The sequence below is a fragment of the Rattus norvegicus genome, chromosome 5, assembly GCF_021556685.1.
Source record: "Rattus norvegicus strain SHRSP/BbbUtx chromosome 5, alternate assembly SHRSP_T2T, whole genome shotgun sequence".
Taxonomy (NCBI): Eukaryota; Metazoa; Chordata; class Mammalia; order Rodentia; family Muridae; genus Rattus; species Rattus norvegicus.
The window spans coordinates 67,401,208-67,414,239 of record NC_141538.1 but is presented as its reverse complement, the minus strand read 5'-3'; the positions used below and the strand labels follow the sequence as shown (position 1 = coordinate 67,414,239).

The window sequence follows — 13,032 nt, the reverse complement described above, 5'->3', positions numbered from 1 at the left end:
CCTAACGCATGAAAGTGGCTTCAGGGGTTCCTGCTAGGTTCCTTACGAGACAGAATTCTAACATGATAATTGAGAGAGATTAATAAAACCTCTCCATCTGATCATATCAAACAGCTTCTGATTATGTTAGGGCAAGGTCTAAAAGTCCTAATAAGACCTTCAGACCGTTAAAAATTGGTTCTTCCTACATCTCCAGGGCCATCTGTCCATTCCCTCCTCACTCAGAGGCCTCTGCTTATACTGATTTTCCAGTCCTCACATGGGTTGGCTCCTTCTTACCCAGGGTCTTTGCTGTTTTTCTCTCAGCTTATCCCCATCTCCCTATATGACTGGACTACTTTAGATTTAGTGCCAGTGCCTCCCAGGACAGCCTTTCTTGATCTTCCAGCATAAGTGGGGTCTTCTGTCACAGTATCCCAAGGAGATCCTGAGTAAATATGTATTGACATAGGTATACTTGGCATAGGCACAGCCATATTAAGATGCATTGTCTTAGACCCATGGGGAATTGACAAAGCCTTCCACTAATGGGCCAGGCTCAGAAATAACAAAGCCTTTCTCTAGTCTAACACGATAATGTTAACAGTATGTGCAAAGATGAGTACTTATCACCAGTGGATCAGTGTGTATAAAGATGAGCAGCTGCAGCTTCCTCTGCCCCAGGTTTGCCCACAGAGACCTCCTGTCCGGAGTCTTTAACTCTCCTGTCTGTGCTGTACATGATAAAGCTGCTGAGGTTCTGGGCTGCATAGACTTCACCAGAGCTCTCACAGCCCACCGGACCCCAGCCGGTGTGTCTCTGTATTTCTCCTTTCTTCATTCCCTCGCCACCTCCAGCCAGGTAAAACGGCTGAGCCATTCAGAACTCGGCAGCCCCATGCTTGTTTTCCAAGTACAGGACTATAGCACAATCACACTGTAGTTTGGACGATTCCTTGTTTGACATCTCTGTCACTCAACAATCCCGTGAGGGCATAGCCTATGTCTACCCAGCAGAGTTCTTTATTCCTGACGATAACCTCCGTACTATGCACACAGCAGGTATTTAAAGACTGTCTGTTACATGATGTGAGTGAGTCACTGGGAGACCAGGGTTCCAAACACACCTTGAAAGAGATGGACCAAGCAACAGAGAGGCAAGTGATGTCGTCCTGTGATGGAGGCTTGCTTCCAGGCATGTTTAAGGAGTTCTTCAGAAAGAACTGGGCAGAACTATAGCAACCGAGTAGGTGGGGTGGGGTGGGGTAGGGGAAACCCGGGAGTCAGGCAGCCCAGCCCCTTTCCAAGAATAGATTTTTCTAGATTGGTTTCAGAACAACAAAACCTATCCCAAGAAAGAGAAACTTACTTCTCAGTAGAAGTGGATATATTCCTAGTGTTTTCCACTCATGTGATAGCCAGGGTGACAGAGAACTCAGAGATCTCTAGTTTCCATAGGTCTGAAACCTGAAACTCAGAAGGAAAGCCTCTTACACCCAGCGAGAGAGCTGTGCTTGACAACTAGATCTTGGGGCTTCCAGACCAATTCTCATTTCATTATGACACATCGCACTTTGATTTGGGGCCACTGTTGGAGGCGAAAAGAAATCATTAGAAAATGAATGTTTCCTGAAATATCACCTGCAATTTATTGCACTCAGAATTTCACACTGATAAATAACCTCTCTCTCATTAACATGCAGGCGCCCTACAATTAGCACGCTCATTTGCACTATGTAAACAGCTTCTCACTGCGCCTTTTACCTCTTTGTTCAAACAAAGATTTCTGTTAGCAAAGCAACGAGGAAATTAGTAGCAGGTGAGAGCTTATTTTTAATTATATTGAGATTGACTGTTGTTCTCCAAATCTTCTCTAATTCCCCCAAGATATTTATTTGCAGACCCGAGTTTTCAATCTATGAAAGCAGCAGCCATTTCTGAGCTTTATTTACTAAATGGAAACACGAATGGCAGCAGCGGTTTCCTGGCGCGGGGCCAAGGGAAGCAGCGTGGTGGGGGAGGGGGTTTGGGGTCGGGGTGGCGATGTGAGATCCATCTTTGATCCGAGAAGCCAGGCAATCGCAGGCAAGTGGTGAGCTCTAATAGAAGGTGCTGTTGGGCAACCCTTCTGCCAGGTAATGGGCTCTGAGTGCCCAGAGCAAAGCCCATTCCGCAGTAACTTTCTACTCCTGCTGCCTGGAGCCAAGCCGCTGTAGTGTTCTTACTAGAAGGATTCTCATTGGTTGCCAAGGATGAGAAATGGTATCTGCCAAGGATGGAGGGACGGGTTTCTGACATCGTGTGGTCAGAATAGTTAAAGGTTATCTATTAACAGCCTTTCTCTGAGGCCAAGAATCTCTTTGGAAAGCCCTGACAACTGACATCCAACCACCAAACCTTTGTACCTGGTAATGTTTTCCGCTCTGAAATTTCTCTCCCGAATTGACACCATCTCTCCAGAATTTCTCATAAGCTGGGGGATTCCATACTGGAAAAAAAATCCCTTTCTACACGACAACTTTATGATCTGTACAGCTAGAGGTAAGACTGTACCTCTTGGGCTTGCTCCAGTCTACACAGACCAAGTTCCTTTAACTCTTTTTGGTGGGATGAGGTTTCCAGAGCCCTCTTTACTCTGGATACTCTGCAGGGTGAAAGCCCTTTTGCAGTGAGCTATCAACCACCACCACCACCACCACCACCACCACCACCACCACCACCACCACTACCACCACCACCACCACCACCGTCACCTGTGAGTACAATACTCACTGAATTCTCCCAGGATCAACCATTTCCTGGTTGAGGACTTCACCTCCTCTCTTTTCTATTTTGTTAGGTACTTGCTAGAATAGTCTCCTTTTTAAAATCTGCCATTTTTATTTAGGAACAGAAAACTCCTCTTACTGAGGGATTGGTCACAGCGTGCAAAATATTTTATTTACTGTCATTGAGCTCTTCTCATTAGTTGTTAAACAATTTGCATTTTATAAAACGTTTCCTTTTTCATAATGCCCTTCCGTAATGACCACAAGAGAAAGACAAGGTTGTGGCTGTTGACCCCATTTCAAAAGTGAGGAACTAGGCCTCCAGAGGGCACGACGCCCATCAGCATCCAGATGTAGGCTTCCACACACTCCCATCCCCTGTCCTCTGATTGGCAGGTCAGCCCTGCATTTACAACACAGCTGGTTCTGCTTAACAGACTCATTGGAAAGAGGGAGAAGGATGGAGAAATAATTCCTGGGTCAGTGGACCAAGACTTCAAGTCCTCTTCTCGAGTTCAGCATCCTTTATTTCCTGGTCCCTCATCCTCTGTCCTAGAGAGCCAGGTGGATAGGACCCTACGGTCACTGTAAAGGGTGAAATATCCATCTCCATTTATAAGCTGGCCGGAGAAGGACTCTCTTAGATGTAAGATAGAACTCAAATCTGGATTATTTACACTGCACACACGTTTACCCTGGGCTTTATCTTCTGCCTTTCTCCTGTCATGTTTAAAGAAAGGGGCCAATAACAGAAAGGGAAACAGTTTTACCTAGAAGTCCAAACTAGGAAAAGTTAGTATCAGTTTTCAGTTCTTTTGTTTCTGAGGCAAGAATTAAAACAGCTTCCCTCTCTCCCTTTCTTATTAAAGGAAGCCATTCGTGAGAAGCGTCTGACTCAGCTGGGATCTATCACTTTCATCGTTTGGTAAACAGCTCTGAATGGCACGTGACCCAGGAGCCTGTCACAATCTGAGGGGGTAGGGGGTCCATTTAAGGGGTCAAGCATTTGTTCTGAGAGTCTATGCTCTAAAACTGCTCTCCAGATTAGTGAGCTGTGCTTTAGAAAAGGCACTTGGGGAGGCAATTTGAATACACATATCTGGCTCTGCCCCAGAGGTCCATGGGTGCCCATCTGTGGTCTTTCCGAGACCATGATCAGAGTGTAGTTCTCCTGCTCCTTTCACAGGCTGGGTTATAGCCCTGATTATGGTGGCCATGGTGTTGGTGGCCATGGCTGTGGGAGGGAAATCTGTATCTCTCCCAAGTCGGAGAATTCAGCCTCATCTTTGCCAGTCAGTTGCATCTAGAGGCATGACCCATAACCTGCCTTACTTGGGTATGGTTTGGTTTTAATCAGTTGTTTGGGACATTTGCAGCCTGAAGGCTTGGAACCACAAGGCAAAGGAGAAGTGCTTTGATCTAGGATGATTTTAGGAGAGGGTCTTGTCAATCATCAGTTGACAGAAGAGGCTGGGCATGGCTCTTGGGGTGCTCTGGCTTGAGTAATGTCACTGTGATGTAGTTCTTCTGTAGGACTCAATGCACCTCTGCATAACTTAGCAAATGCACCTGCTGAAGGTCTTTTTTTTTTTTAATATACTGCATCTGAATGCTGAAGGGTGTCTGCACGTTAGAATTAATGTCAGTCTGAGACATGATAAATATGATTTTAGTGTTTCTTCTGAGAAGCTTCACTGGGGTACCATTTTATTGTCTACCGTCTCAAAGGCTTAAATCTCCTTTCGCTGCCTTCAGTTCATACGATGAAAACATGTGAAATCACTGGGATTTATATAGGCAGATTTGGCAGCTTCTCATTTTTTTTTAACTTGGACTGTCAGATATAAATCAACGTTGCAGCACTCTTTCCAAGAATATGTTAGAATGTGCATGTGTTGGGGGAGACGATGTAGTATTTCTATTATAATTTTGTTTGTTAGGTGTGATTTGAATTGTTTGGTTTTGTTTTGTAACATTCACAATTTGTGGTTATTTAACTGGCTCTCCTCAGCTGCCCTTACCACTGGCTGTCAGATTCTAATTTTGCTTCCTGCCTTTATTCCAGCCCATCCCTTCCCACCCGTCTTTCAAAACCTAATTTCGGTGCTACTTTCTCCAAAAAGCATTCAGCCCCCCCCCCCCATAGCTCTACACCCATCTTTCCTCAGACTTTCTTAAAATTTATTGCTAGGTCCATGATAATTGTCATTTACTTCATATTTTATAGTTATGAGGTATCTGTACCATTTAATCTAGTGTAGCATGAGTTGTTGTTAGCCGACTGTATCGTATTTTCCCAATCCGATTTTGAAGTTCATCACATGCAGGGTCCATATTCTGTACATATTTCTTTTATACCATTCTGCCCTTGGTGACAATACCTTAGGGCTAGGCACACGTGAACAGTCAGTGAGTGGCTGCATTTCACTCCATCGGCAGCACACTCAATAGAGACCTCTATTTGCAAACGCCCTCGAAGCGCAACAAGAATCTTTCGGTTATAAAGTCAATAAAGACAGCAGTCATGTGTGTCTTATTTGTTGCTACATCTACACACTTCAGACAATTGATGAATTAAACTCTCCAACGACTTCTTCTGACTAAACCCAATCGCATCTGTGAACGTGAGCTGTAGGGATGGCAAGGCAGTCATTTCTGTCAAAGGAGAAGCATCGGAATTTGACATGAGCTGGAACCTAACCTTATCTTTCTACAGTCAGAGCCCAGTCCTCCTCTCTGGCACTTTCCGAAATGAAAGCAACAAAAGAGGCTGGAGGGAAGCTCTGATTCTGTGGCTTCATAGGGACGGCATCTTCTTCCTGGAGGAGAGTCCTAATTATGCTCTTTAAAACCCATTGGTGTTTCAATCCATCCTAATGTACTGGGACCCCAAGAACTTGAAACCTTTGAGTGTTCAGAGGTGGGGGGAGGAATGTCATGAGCTGGGAAGCTGGGGTGGTGGTGGTGGTGGTGGTGGTGGTGGTGGTGGTGGTGGTAGTGATGGTAAAGTGCTCACTGTGCAAGCATGAAGACCTAAGTTTGCATTCTAGAACCCAGGTGGGGCAGTACCTCCCTGTGCTCCTGTAACAAGATGGTAAGGTTGGGGGAGGAGACAGGAGAATCTCGGGGAGCTACTGGGACAAGTAACCTGCTTTATATAGTATATATAACAGAGTCCTTGTTTCAAACAGAGTGAGAGGTAAGGATTGACACCCAAGGTTGTCCTCTGACTTCTACATGTGCACCCATGCCCCCGCCCCACCATGCATACACACTGAGAAAACATGTTGGGGCATGGAAAGGAATGTCCTAAGCATGAGGAACACTTTCCAAACAATGAGAGCAGAGAAAAGTCACCATGGAAACACTTTGTCCTTTGCTTCTAGTGGTGTGTGTATGTGGCTGCTGTGGTAGGAAAAAGCAGGAACAAACAGAGTCTAAAACTGTCCGCTATGGAGTTTTGACAGTTGATTTATTACAAGGAAATGTGGGACTATCCCTTAATCAAATTCACCTGGCTTCTGTTTCTGCAACACACATTTCCCACCTAATCAGAAGACGCACTTCTAGAGAACTTCGAAGTCGTGATGGGTCTCCTCTGCTCATGTACTTTCTTTTGCTTTCTACCAAACTGGACTTGATAGAGTAAACAGGCTAACCCTCCCTCAGTAAAGAGTCTCCCCATAGATGGCTGTACTATAGGGGTTCTGTTCCTGTAGAGCCTCCCCAGGGACCCAGGTGATCAGGGTAGCTCTTGTGATTTTATTCCAAGTGTATCCTGAAGGGACCAGCCACAGGAAGGAGAGTGGGTTTGGGGTAGCTTCCCTAAGAAGGAGTTTGGCGAATGTTTGCAGCTTCTTGGATTGTCTTCCTATGCATTCAGTCTAAAATCTACTAGAGGTTTGGGGAAAAAGAGAGACTGGCAGGCTATGGAAGAAATGAGGGAAGTCCAAAGAAGGCTTCTTGGAACAAATGTGGGGCTTACTCTGGGAAGGAATGAGTTTTAGGTAAGTCAGCCAGAAACTGGAAGGAGATAGTGTCTTTACTAGGAAACAGCTGCTCTCCACCATTCTCACCAGTCAGTGATGGGTCACAGATGCTTTCATTTCAAGGAAAAGGCCCAGAGCAGATTGGTTAGAGCAGTGGTTCTCAACCTGTGGATCATGACCCCTTTGGCAAACATCTATCTCCAAAATTAATTACATTATGATGCATAACCATAGCAAAATTACAGTTATGAAGCAGCACTAAAAACAATTTAATGGTTGGGAGATCACCACAACAAGAGGAACTGTATTAAGGGTCACAGCATTTGGAAAGTTGAGAATCACCAGGTTATGTTTCAATGAAGATCATAGGGGGGGAATTAAATCCATTTGACAACGTGATAAGAAGGAGCATGGGTTCACCATCCTTGACCCGTGAGATACTCTCAAAAGTCCACTTCTTCATCAGACACCCAAAGGCCACCACTGAAAAAGAGTCATATTTCTTGCACAATACTTACAAAAGTGTAATGATAACTGATGAACGGAGGCCTGGAGGCAGATCTGATTAATAACATGAATTACTTATAGTTTATTCTGCTTAAAGATAGCCTCATGGCCTTAGTGCTGTCTTTTCCTATTCCTAGAGATTTTAGAAAAAGACTAGTAGACACCAACTAGTGATGTTGGGGGAGGACATTCTAATAAGCAGCAGTAGGGAAGATGAACATGTTCTCTTACCTATGGTTTCCTCTGTAAAATCTTGACAATACCATGACAAGGCAGGGCAGAACTTCCCTCCCCCAGTGCCACTCTTCTTCCTTTCAAAAATGAAAGGCTGGCCCAGGTACCATCCGGGGTCTGAGGGCCTCAGGCATTATGAACCTAGGATACTAATCCAGGTATTTTGACACTCTAGTTTCTTGGAATTTCTTTGTGTCCCCTACTTTGTGTCCTCGGAAAGAAGAGATAGAAAGTTCAATGTTGCTTCTGATGACCTTAAGTATACAAATCAAAGATCATGGAGCCTTTCTTGGGTGTTTCACATCCTGGAGCTGGAGTCATAGGCATTTGTAAACATCGCAACATGGGTGTTCAGAACTGAACTCTAGTCCTCTGCAGGAGCAGTAACCTTCTTAGTAGCTGTCTAAGTTAGGGTTTTACTGGCGTGAACAGACACCATGACCAAAGCAATTCTTATAAGGACAACATCTAATTGGGGCTGGTTTACAGGTTCTGAGGTTTAGTTTAATATCATCCAGGTGGGAACATGGCAGCATCCAGGCAGGCATGGTGGAGGAAGAGCTGAGAGTTTTACATCTGGAGGCTGCTAGCAGAATACTGGTTTCCAGGCAGCTAGGACAAGGGTCTTAAAGCCCACGCCCACTCCAACAAGGCCACACCTACTCCAACACCTTCTAATAGTGTTACCTTCTGGGCCAAGAATATACAAACCATTATATTCTACTTCCTGACCCCCTTAGGCATGTTCAAACATGAGTCTATGGGGGCCATACCTAAACATAGCATGATACTAAATACATTTAGTCCAACTTCAACAGCCTCCTTTCATAGTCTATAGTAGTCTTAACAATGTTAATAGTCCAAAGTTCAAAGTTTCTTCTGAGATTCATTCAGTCACTTAAAGGTAATCCCCAAAGCAAGACAGGCAACCAGCTGGGCAAACTCCAAACTCCGCCATCTCCAGGTCTGATGTCACGCGGTCTTCAGATCTTCACCTCCTTTTTCATCTTTGTCGACTGCAACAAACTTCCTTCTCCTGAGCTGGTTCCACTCCCTGTTAGCAGCTTTCCTCAGCAGATGCCGTGGCTCTGGCATCTCAAACGTTTTGGGGTCTCCAAGGCAACTTCAATGTTACACCTTTTGGTTTCAATGTCTGGGATGCACACATGATCTTCTGGGCTCCTCCAAAGAGCTGGTGTCACCTCTCCAGCTCTGCCCTCTGGAGCACTCTAAGCTCAGATTGATCCAAGCTGCTGTTCTTAGTGATTATCCTGTGATACTGGCATCTCCAATACACTGGGGTCTTCTGTACAAGTAGGTTTCACCAGTAGCTTCTCACAGGCTCTCTTCATGGTCCCAAGCTTCAAATCCTATGCATGGCCCCTTCAGTCCTGGGCCATCAACCACAACTCATACTGCACCTTCTCCGATGGCCTCTCACAGTGCCCAGCTCAGCTGCTCCTCATGACCCCTTCATGTCTTCAAGGACAGTACCACCTGGGTGACTCTTACACATTACCAAGTGCAGCTGCAGCATGAGGTACAACCTTGGCTATCTCTGGAACACAGCTTCTTTGTGCTCTCAGAAAACACTTCTCAGCTGAGGTCTACTCCCCTGCCTCCCTCTTGGCATCTTCTTGTGGGCAGATTTCTTACCTCAGCCATGCCCTCCTTAGAAAGCTGGTTGATGAATGAACACAGCAATTGGACAGGAAACACAAGGACATGATCGTATTATCAGCTCCTTAAATTTCACCTGACACTGACAGTCTGTAAATGCTTGTCAACTTTTGTGATCATCTTAGGAACACACAGATTTCAGTGATGGGTTCTGGTTCCTGTTTGGGTTTGATTTTATATGACTATAATAGTTGCTGGACACTTGTTATCCCTGGCAATGGTAGTTCATAGGCATGTGTTAACCTTCCTGATTTTCCCAGGAATACATGAACGTCACTGCTCCAGTTCTACCTTGTTTGTTTATGTTTTTGTTGTTGTTGAAAAAAGTTCCCACCCTATAGTCTGGGTTGGACTAGAACTCACTGTGTGGCTTAGGCTTGCCTCTAGTCACTGAAGTTCTCCCAATTCAGTCTTGTGTGTCTTGGAATTTCAGGATGAGCCACTGTGCCTAGTAATGCTTCTAAAACACGTTAGCTTCTTTATTCCGTTAAAGACTTATGTTGTGGGTGGCTGTGGTGTAGGATTTTCCCGTTTTCAGAGGCTGACCTTTAACTGTTTCCAGAAAGCCCAGACTGAAGTGGGAAGCTCTTGTGAAGCCGGGCAGGGAGAGGAGATCCTTCCCCTATTTTCAATAACAAATAAGACAGGTCACACCACTGAGAAAGAAACAGCCTCTCATATTCAGGTCTTTGTTGAAATTGAAGAAACGAAATGAACACTGACGGAGATGGATGATGTCACTCTGTCATCTGTCATGCCCAAATACCACTTCCTCTTGTGATGGCATGTGGAGCCAGTACAGAGAGACAGCTCCATCCCTCACTGGGAGACTGTCAGCTCTCGGCTGTTTACTTGATGGGAGAGTGTCACACCTGGGGGCAAATGGACACAATATTAGGAACTCCAGAAGACACAGGCAGACGAGCTATGGCCTTGCAAATAACAAATCTGAAAGGCCTAATTAATACACAACATTCATCACATTGCCTCTGTATACAGATGACTCAACTAAATTGTATATTAAAAATGTGTGTTGGCACCATATTTGTGCTAGGAGTTACTTGTTTGTTTGATTATTTGTTTTTTATTGAGTCAGGGACTCAGAGTGTAGCCTGGGCGGGCTTTAAATTTTCTGTGTACCCCAGGCTCGTCTTGAACTTGTGATCCTCCTGTCTCAGCCTCCAAGTATTGAAATTACATATGAGCATGACCCAACCTGGCTTGTAGATGTTGTGGGAAACCAAGAGGCCAATGGGTTTGGGAATGGGGGTGGTTGTGCAAAGTTTTGGTTTGATTTAAGACTATTGTTAAGAGTGTTTATGATCTAGGGGAAAGACAGAAATATTGTTAAGTCATTGAAAAATCTATAAAATGGTGTATAATTAAGCTAATGACAAGTCACTAAGGAGTCATGAGTCTTTGAGAAGGGAGGAGACCACTTAGGTAAAAAGGATCAACACTTTAAAAAAAATCAGTATGCCTCACTGTGTTCACTGCAGTGTTGTTCACACTAGTCAATATGGAATCAGCCTACATAATCTACCTACAGATGAATAGGTAAAGAAATTGTGGCATGTATACACAATAGAGTACTATACAGCCTTCAAAAAGAAGGGAATCTTCTCATTTGCAGCACCATATACAAGCCTGGAACCTATGATATTCAGAGAAGTAAGTTGGGCAGAGAATAACAAACACTAAATGATCTTACACAAGGAATCTAGAAAAAAATGTTGAAATCACAGAAAGAGAATAAAATGGTTTCTGAAGCAGAAATGAGGAGCTTGAGAAGGCACTGGCCAAAAGTCACACATCGCAGGCTGAGAGGAGCTAAAAGATCTGTGTGTTTTGGTGACTACAGCTGGTAGACTGTATCTTGAACATTGCTAAGAGTGTGGGTGTCGTGTTCTCACCACATAAAAAGATCAGCTTGTGAGATGACATGCATATTAATTTATTTTAGCCATTTCAAAAATGTGCAATATGTCAAATGTTATAATGCACACCACAAATACACACATTTTTACCTGTCAGTTAAATTCTATTGTTGCTATGTGCTATGCACCAAGCTGGAGACTTTATGCACACTTGTTTCTTCTGCTAAAAAATGCAAACGAGAGAGCTGGTTTGTAGGCAGTGCAATGGAGATTGGGCTCCTACATGATTGTGATCATGTCTGTTATGCCCTATAATGGAGGGGCCATCACGGACATGAAGGGAAAGAACTGAGTGGCCATCACTGTAGACAAGCATTTTGGGATCCAGGCCCAGATGGTGACCATGGACTTCCAAAAGATCTCTCCCATGGGTGACAGGCTCTACATATGCCTGGTTGGCCTGGTCATTGCCACCCAGCATCTCAAGTTCCAACTGAACATGTATGAGCCGAAGGAAGGTCGGCAGATCAAGCCTTACACCCTCATGAGCATGGTGGCCAACCTCTTGTATGAAACAGTTTGGTCCCTACTACACAGAGCCTGTCATTGCTGGCTTGGACCCGAAGACCTTTAAGCCCTTTATTTGCTCTCTGGTCCTCGTTGGCTGTCCCATGGTGACCAATGATTTCATAGTCAGTGGTATCTACTCTGAACAATGTGTGGGATGTGTGAGTCTCTCTGGGAGCCCAACATGGATCCAGAACACGTTTGAAACCATTTCTCAGGCCATGCTGAATGCTGTGGACTGGGAAGCCGTATCAGGCATGGGCGCCATTGTCCACATCATTGAAAAAGACAAGATCACCACCAGGATGCTAAAGGCCCCGATGGACTAACCTGTGCTCTGGATGGACTAACCTGTGCTCTGATCCCATTTCCCTTTTGTTGTTTTTCTTTTTAATAAAATTGCCTTTCTTTCAAAAAAAAAAAAGGTGAACGAGAGCAGAATGACCTTTTATGGGTGGTTCAGCTGAATTTGGGGCAGTCAGAATATCTCACCTGTGTTCGCCAGAAAGCCATAGTCAAGGTGAAGGTCAGACTCGAGGCCAGGCAGACTCGAGGCCAGACAGTGGCTAAAGGCTTACCAGTTTCTTCTTCACTGGAGATGGTGATGGGGTGAGCAGCTTTAGAACAGAACGTGATAATTCTCAATGGATGGCAGGAAGGGGAGCAGAAAGAGCAGAAGGCACTGCATCCTGAGGAAGGACAGTGTGTCTGCTTCCTGACTGTACGCTGACACACAGAATCAGCCAAATAATCTCAGAAGTAAAGGGGAAGGTGGTTGCCAGAGGCTGAGGCTAGGGGGCCAGAGAGAAAGTGACCAGTGGACACAGAACCTTGGTGAAATAGGAGACACATGTTGGATTGTTCGTGTGTGTGTGTGTGTGTGTGTGTGTGTGTGTGTGTGTGTATGTGTGTTTGTGTGTGTATCTTGATAGAGTGCAATGCTCTCAAAATTTGCTATGTAGCTGAGCATGCCTTTGAACCCTTGAGCCTTCTGCCTCTACCTCCAGAGTGCTGGGATTAACATGGTACACTACAATGTCTGGCATACTTGGTTTTGTTTTGAGCTCTATTGCTGTGTGGTGACACCAAGGAAGACATTCCCATTCAATCTGGTGTTGTCTCCTTACCTACACACACACACACGCACACGCACACACACACACACACACACACACACACACACACACACACACGTTTCAAGAGATAGGCTAGCTGGCATTAATCACCCCACAACCTATGTGTCTCTTTGTGCCCCATAATTATGCACAACTATAACTTGTCTGCACTCGACAGAAATGTACGACGATAGACCTTTACTTTTCCCACCTGCCTCACCCATAATGTCCACAATTTCCTGAAAACACCTGCAATAGAAACAGGCCTTCTCTCTCTATGAAACAGACTCTGGGCCAGTCTGTTTCACGAGCTTAA

The 13,032-nt window shown here is 44.8% G+C and overlaps 1 long non-coding RNA gene and 1 pseudogene across 1 annotated transcript; both read left to right on the top strand.

Moving 5' to 3' along the window:
• The first annotated feature begins 2,225 nt into the window (after positions 1-2,225).
• On the top strand, positions 2,226-5,267 carry LOC148005778 (uncharacterized). The gene is made up of 2 exons (XR_015621417.1): positions 2,226-2,520; positions 3,617-5,267. It is a non-coding gene; the product is annotated as an uncharacterized LOC148005778 (long non-coding RNA).
• Positions 5,268-11,115: 5,848 nt separating this feature from the next.
• Psmb3-ps3 (proteasome 20S subunit beta 3, pseudogene 3) lies at positions 11,116-12,025 on the top strand (annotated as a pseudogene).
• The last annotated feature ends 1,007 nt before the right edge of the window (positions 12,026-13,032 follow it).